This window comes from Mizuhopecten yessoensis, unplaced genomic scaffold, assembly GCF_002113885.1.
Source record: "Mizuhopecten yessoensis strain PY_sf001 unplaced genomic scaffold, ASM211388v2 scaffold3627, whole genome shotgun sequence".
Classification (NCBI taxonomy): Eukaryota; Metazoa; Mollusca; class Bivalvia; order Pectinida; family Pectinidae; genus Mizuhopecten; species Mizuhopecten yessoensis.
In genome coordinates, this window is record NW_018405139.1 from 29,886 (window position 1) to 37,806 (window position 7,921).

Below are 7,921 nucleotides of genomic sequence, written 5' to 3' on the forward strand. Positions count from 1 at the left end.
CTCCCTGACAGTGTACACACAAAATGCAGCTGTCCTCTCTCTGACGCAGATGGTTTGACCTCTGACTTCGTGAACTGTTCCTGTACTGGTAACGAAACTACAATGAATAATGTTTCGAATTGTACATGTGTGTTTGATATAGCATACAACTTCCCAACGGATCCCTACAATGTAACAGTTGTCGACGTGTTCGATATAGACAAGATATGCACGTCTGCTACTCAGGACGACCCTATTGCACTAAACTACCACTGCGAACACGAGCAGTCATTGGATGAGTGGCCACTTCCGTTTAAGAATAATGACACGTAAGTTAATGTTATATATTGATGGGTAAGTTGCATTTCTGTTAAAGAATATCAATGAATTTGTCCTGACCAACACTTATATTGTCAGCTTACTAGTTAATAGTGATGTAGCACTGTTTCGGTTCATTGTTAGGGTTTGATGTGTTGGTTTTGTATCGCTACACGACGGCCAGAACGGTATATTTGGACCCCTGTTTTCATAATAACCTAGATTAATAGAAAAAAATGTATTCAACGCAAAAAAATCGTTTGAATCAAACTTTTAAATACACTGACCTGCGTTGTTTGGTACATAATTCAGTTCATCATTGATTTTAAGTGATAGTGTATCTGTTCCATTGGGTAAAATCAACAAGCTTGGATATTGTGTACACCGTTTCGAACCTGTAGATTATCCTATTTATTTTGTCCCTTTTTATGTGTAGTAAGGAAGTTTAACTTTTAATGATGATAAACAAGCGCTTAGTTACTCGGTAGTACAATCTACAAGGTTTGGTACAATTGTTCATATCTTTACGTTTCCTTTATAACAGTGTAACCTTTGAACTATCAACAACCAATGGCGGCTACGTCCAATATGTCGACAGAGAAATCAACGTCACCAAGAGATACAACCTGGTCGGAAGAACTTTTGACAACATCTATACAATACGTTTTGATTTTGTTATTCCGCGACATTGTCACCTTGACCCAATGCCCTCTGACCTATGCAAAGTTGATGATCTCGACACTCTCTCGGTTCCAGACATTACGTCAAACGTGAGTCGCTTGTGTACAAACCGTTACTTCGATTATTAGTATGTACTTAATAGGTATGGTCTATTTTTTAAGCCAGATGATTTCGAGATTGTTGTCCAAACTGTTTAAAATTAAGGTAAACAAATTTCAGTTATTGTTATTCTTTCTTTATATATTTATTGTAAAATACTTTATATTGTGTGCTTGTTATATATGTCCTACTGAAACAAACAAGAATATTCTTGTTTCATGAACATTGAACAAAATCATGGGAGCGTAAACGCATGACAATGATGAACTTTCAGCCTTTCGGGATATAATTAACAAATTAGCAGTTATGTATCTTCGAAGCATTATACTACATATCCTAATATTGTTATTACATATTTAGTATTGTTATAATATATATTTTATTTGTCAGAGCAACGCGTCATTCTCCTGGTTTGGCTGGTATGACGAACTGGGTGGTATAGGTCATTACCATTATGAGGTATACGATCTAGTGACCGACGGAACAAACCTGACAGAGAGCACCATTGTCTACAGTAGTGACGTCATGTCTGCGGATACCTATAGTGTAAGTGCCAACTAACATTTGTATTCACTGTATTGCATAGAAGATTTACAAGAGCTGATTGCTGACAACTTACATAGGTCTACATTCGAGCTAGTAAATTCTCAGATAGTATATCTGAGTGTTTGAGTTTCCTAGCAACACACAACCAAAATACAGATTGGGTAAAGTTGTGTCTCACTATCAAATTATCTATAGAATAAGCAATTGGAGGATATATGATAAGTTTATTGACAAAAACGGGTGGAATGCTGGTTAAACATAAGAGTTAATAAATAAATTCCGTTACTTTTGCTACACTCTCAACTTTTGTTCGTGCCAATTTAAATATTGACACCTTTTGACTCTGTTATCTTTCATTGTAAGGACTATGCAGGACCTTAATGCATACTTAAAGTTTTATTTTGCATATCAATTAGCAAACAATTCACCTCAAACGAACCGTCGTTGGTTGTACAACAAGGATAGTCACTGAATTATGGCATGTATTATGTTAGAGAGAAGTTCCACAATTGTTTGACAATTAGCTGACTCGAGTTAAATATATATGATAAACAACGGTCATTTCTTCTGCAAATTCTTTTTTTGTTTGATAATAAACGATATAAGTCCAGCGCTGACTGTAGTTTGCTGATGAAGAAGCTCTTCTTCTCACACGTGACCTTTTTTTACTAACATTGTCATACACGATTGTTTTTCTTAATTTTATGGTATCGTTCAACTAATATATGCATAGTATAGTTACTGTAACTTTTCATGCTTTCATTTTATAAAATATATTCGGAGAAAAAAGATAAAAGCTTAGTTACAGATTTTGCAGTGGTACCGGAATCCTTAAATATTCATTTGCCTGTCAGTCCTGGTAAACATAGAAACAAATAACCAAGTTTTACTTTTTGTTCAACAGGATTATTTCATTTATTCACATCCGGGGATGTTTTCAATCATCTTCACCGCATTTGACAAGGGAGGTAACTACCGCAGTATGAGACGACTTTCTCTGTTTGACGATCAATCTCGGGTAGATGTCCTTCCGCTAGCCTACACCTATGTAGCGACAGCGTCGGTGAAGACTAACAACACGTGGCTTACTGTAGACACTCGGACTATCAATATCACGTGGGTCGGAAGATTCGTTAACGCCCGACATGACGCCTATCACTGGCTACATTCCGTGGAGCCTCACGTTGGAGTCGAGGATGTCCTTGACGACCATGAAGGTCATCGGAATATCAATTTTACTGCGAATGTCAGAGGCACGTTTTACTCATAATAAATCATTTTTATGTTCCAGGAAAACGTTTTTGTTCATAATGAAGTTACCATTTTTATTCATAATTCCCAGTGTATAACGAGGATAGCAAGGTGTTTCAAATTTAGTATATATATAATACTGATTATAGACTCAATTCCTGTTACACGGGCAACACAATAAACATCAGTCCTGCTGTCCCGTTAGTGTTATGGTAATGGTTCTCCCGGTTTCTAGTCAACTCTGTGCAGCTTTTTAACCAGGAGACTCTTTTACATGATAATGGAGTGGACTGAACTTATTCTATTTTTCTAATCGACGTATGATAACTTTTTAAAAATCTAATAAGTGTATTCTATCTATTAAGTTCTTCGGGTGCTTAGTTATTTACACAAACTATAATTGCACAACATTTCAATAAGCTTTTTAAACAAAGATATAAATACATTTTAAAGTGATTTGGTTAATAATGGTTAAGAGAAGAAATGGGACGATCGGACTAGAAAAATAGCAAAGGAGATATAAAAGGATGTTGTTCATATTTGGTCCAATACAGTACATCGGATTTTGATCTATTTATTATTTATTTTTTATGTAATTTCACAGGTGTCGTACGATTTGAAGTTGCCACAGAACACGAGATGTATAACAATGTGTACTTCAGTAATTATACAAACACATCTGATGTCCACCAGGAGGGGACGCATGTCAACATTTCTATGGAAGACGGAGATAAATTAAACATCATGGTCAGAGCTTATGACGCCGTTGGTACACACTGGCAGGATAACATTCACATCATACAAGATGTTTCTCCTCCGGTCATTGAAGATCTATGGCTCACTCGAGGAAATCGTCTGAACATCAGCGTTCACTCAATGGAGGAACTCACAGAAATGAAGTAAGTAGTGTGTCCATATCTTTTGTCAAATTTCCATTGAGTATCTAATTGTTTCCTTGTTACATATTATTGTTATCATATGAAACGTTTTGGTCAACATCAACAATGCATTTCAGATAATTGTATACATACTGCAATTACCAGGTATTCTAGTGCTTGGAAGACCACAATTAGAAAAGGTAGGAAACATTGTAATAACAACTTTAGAACATCTATGGCAGTCTTCAAATAAGTCAATATCATGATAGGTCAAACCAGATCACACACATGCATGTCTTCCATCACACCCTGTATCATTCGTTTTTCATCTACTTCAAAATCGTATGAATGCTATATATAGTATGTGTATATTGTTAGAACACTTTCATAATTGATTACAGATGGGTTTATTCTGGGGTCAAATGTGTTGACCTTCGATGTTATTGCAATCATAGTTATTACGACATTCATTCAATACTAAGAGGCGGCCTTTAATTTCAACATGCTTGTTAAATGAAATGAAAACATATCAGTACGAAGTGGTAAAATAAGTGCATTTAGCTAACATTTGTTTTATTTAACATGATTTATTTAGTTTTTGTCAGTAATCTGGGAGAAAAACATTAAATTCAACTGAAAACAAAACATATGTTAAACAAGCTTCTGAGCTTATTAGACGTTTTTCTTCTCTACAATTATCCCATTCTCTCTTTTGCAGTATAGAATGGCTGGCGTACGATTACCATAGCGGTCTACACTCGGTTCAGTGGAGGCTGTTTGATAACTTTACTGGAGAAGACGTACAACATGGAATGGACTGGTTGATCGCCCAGGGAAATTCAGAGGTGATATATTGTTTTATATGTCTGTCTTTGTACAAGTGCAATATACACAATGTAAGGATTTATCAGTGAGATTCAGTTTCGGACAGCAAAGTCGCAATAATGAAACGACATTATGGCGGTCTTTCGATTGAGACACCAAAACGTAATTTCGTTATTTGATCGCAACCTCATATTAGTTAATGTCATTGTGTTATTGTAAACATCTTCAAAATCTTTTTGATTTTAAACATGTTTTTTGTCGTTTTGCAGAATACTTCAATCACCGTTGTGAAAAATATTTGATATCTGAAAGGCATCCTATACATGGGTTTTTTCAATCATTATTTTTTTTATAATGATTCCAGGTTGAAAAATCAATGCATTTTTTATGTTTATATTTTCCTTTTACCCTTGTTTTAATCTGTTAAGAATCTTACGGAATGCGAAGATCAGTATGTATCCTACCCAAGGGGAGCTAACTGCTACTTTTAAACATGTTTTTGTCGTTTTGCAGAATACTTCAATCACCGTTGTGAAAAATATTTGATATCTGAAAGGCATCCTATAAATGTTTTTTTTTCAGTCATCATTTTTTTATAATGATTCCAGGTTGAAAAATCAATGCATTTTTTATGTTTATATTTTCCTTTTACCCTTGTTTTAATCTGTTAAGAATTTTACGGAATGCGAAGATAAGTATGAATCCTACCCAAGAGGATCTAACTGCTACTGTACGCGTTACTCTGGATGCTACCATCAACATTTCAACGTAAAGCCTCCGCTGGTGGGTGATCCCACAAAGGGAGGGGTCTACACGGGAAAGGACAGGGGGGTCCACAACCATGACTACATGTTCGAAGTGACAGCCACCAACAACGCTTTAGTGAATACCACACACTCTTTCAAGGCGAATGGAATTTCAGGATGTGCAGTGTGTTTACTGTTATGAGAAGTAATATACAGTCAAATAAATTGGGGGGAAACCATCGAGAGCATTTTTTCATATTCTTACTTTGTGTGTTTTTCGTATTTTTTTCCTATTTCGATTGTATCTTATTAATACCACACAATATGCAGAAAAAAAACAGCAAATAGCAAATATCTAATAAAATGTTAATCATATTTAATATTAATATTTTGAAGTCATAGTGAAGTGATTGTCGGAATGAATGGATAAACGAATATAATGAATGAATAAGAGTTCTCTTGCATGAGATAAATGTTTGTAACGAGACACTGAAGCCAGGCTCAGAACCCTGGCAGTATCCACATAGTTGTTGTGGGTCATTAAAAAAATTGAATTAGGTACAGTACATCGAATAAATAGTGTTTGCTGAGTTAATTTCATCTTCTTTTTTCATTATCATACCCATCTATTCAAATATTGACGCAAATATATTTTAATATGTTACAATGTACAGATAACCATCGATACAACGCCTCCCCATGTTGGCTATGTCATGGAAGGTCATAGAGGTCAGCCAGAAATAGATTTCCAACAGGACCAGATGTTCCATACATACTGGGATGGGTTCTTTGACAAGGAGAGCGGCGTTTTGCTGTATCAGTATGGAGTAGATCACGCCTGCATTCATAAGGATGATTTTAATGCAAACAGTCAAGGTGAAAAGGTATGTGGAAAGAAATAACTAAAGTAATTTATTAAAAATTACCAGATGAATGTAAACCAATGCATTTCAAATTTTAAACAGTAATGATAACGCAATCAAACTATGTAGCTGTATACATACACTGATTCTTTGTTACTAACATAAATATTCTCTAAAGGTACTAAAAACGTTTCGGAAAAATTCAAAGAAACAAACAAATAATAGGTAATTCAATACGTTAATGATTTTTTTTCGTTTGTGTTAAATTTTAAATGTCCCTTAATTCGTTTATTTTTATTTTTGGTAGTTATTGAAATAACAAGGAGGTTGAATAAGTTTATGAGGTTGGCCGTAAATTTGTTGCTGAAATTTGTTCCCGGAAAGTAATTCCGTTTAACGTTTTACAGATGTTACGTAAAGCATAACAACTTGTGATTGTTGAAGGTCAAGGAAACCTACGGAACATCAGCTTTGATCAATGTATCGAGTGAGGGAACATATTACGTCACGGTGGTTGCCTACAATCGAGCCATGGAACGGTCCGCACCAGTCTGTTCGGACGGTATTACCATAGTAACGGCGGTACCAAACGTCACCGAAGTGCTTGTCAAAGGAGCAAAGGTGAAAGGCGGCGTTATACAAGATACCTCCGATCACGTGTGGATTCTGAATTCAAACAGGACCCGTAATCATGTAACCAATCCTTCATTGGACTGCAGGTTGGTTTAACCTAGTAAATGGTTACTGTAAACAAAGTTTATGTTATAAATGTTAAGCATTAAAGATATGAGGTTCTATAGTAACATTTGTGTCCGTCCGTTCGTCTGCACGTCAATTTTTCGTTTCGTTAGATTACATCAGGATTAAAAAACAATATACAACTTTTCACTTTGTGATATATTGATACATGAAGATAAGCCGTTGGGGATTAACAAGTTATTAAGGCCAAGAGACACTAAATACAAGCTATTGACTTATTGTCAAAATACATTCCATTGCTCTTTCTGATCTGATTTTTAAATATGGTGTACAGTGCCTTATGTGCAGGACCGACACAATCTCGAAGCAAAAAAAATGAACGTACGCGAAAAATATGCTGTCAAAACCAAAGTTGTATTTTGTAAGACACTCTATCAAACTGAAGCGTAAAAGTTTGGAAAAAAAACACCATTATGCGCATTTTGTATTTTAGACTTATGGCGACATTGTCGGATGACGTTTCTCTGTATCCGATCAACCGATACGTAAATGGAGATGTGGTCACGAGCTCTAATGCCGAGTGTGTGGTTTCATCTGCAGTACCTAATACTTCAGTTATTGTACTGGAGAGAAGTAACAATGTAAGTGATTAAGTGTTCTTCATAATTATCCGCATATGTAATTTCAGTATTAGGACGCATTATTATTACGTATATTATAATATGTTTTACTGTTATGTAAAATAGAATCAGGTGGAAAAGTGTCAGGTGTGTTAATTGAATCATTCTCTATTAGAGTATACCTGTCATATAATACTCATATAAACATCTAAACAACAGGTGACCAGGTTATATATGCTGTAAGTAAAAGTACAGTGGTTTTGATGAGTGATCTCCGGAATTTTTAGTCCATATAAATTATCTAGGTTAACTTGTATTGATTCAATTCAATTGTTGATAGGTATTTTGCATATTTGTTCATTTGTATTTAATATTTTATGTTCAAGCTTGAGGTGTCCTGGCGTATTATGTCAAAT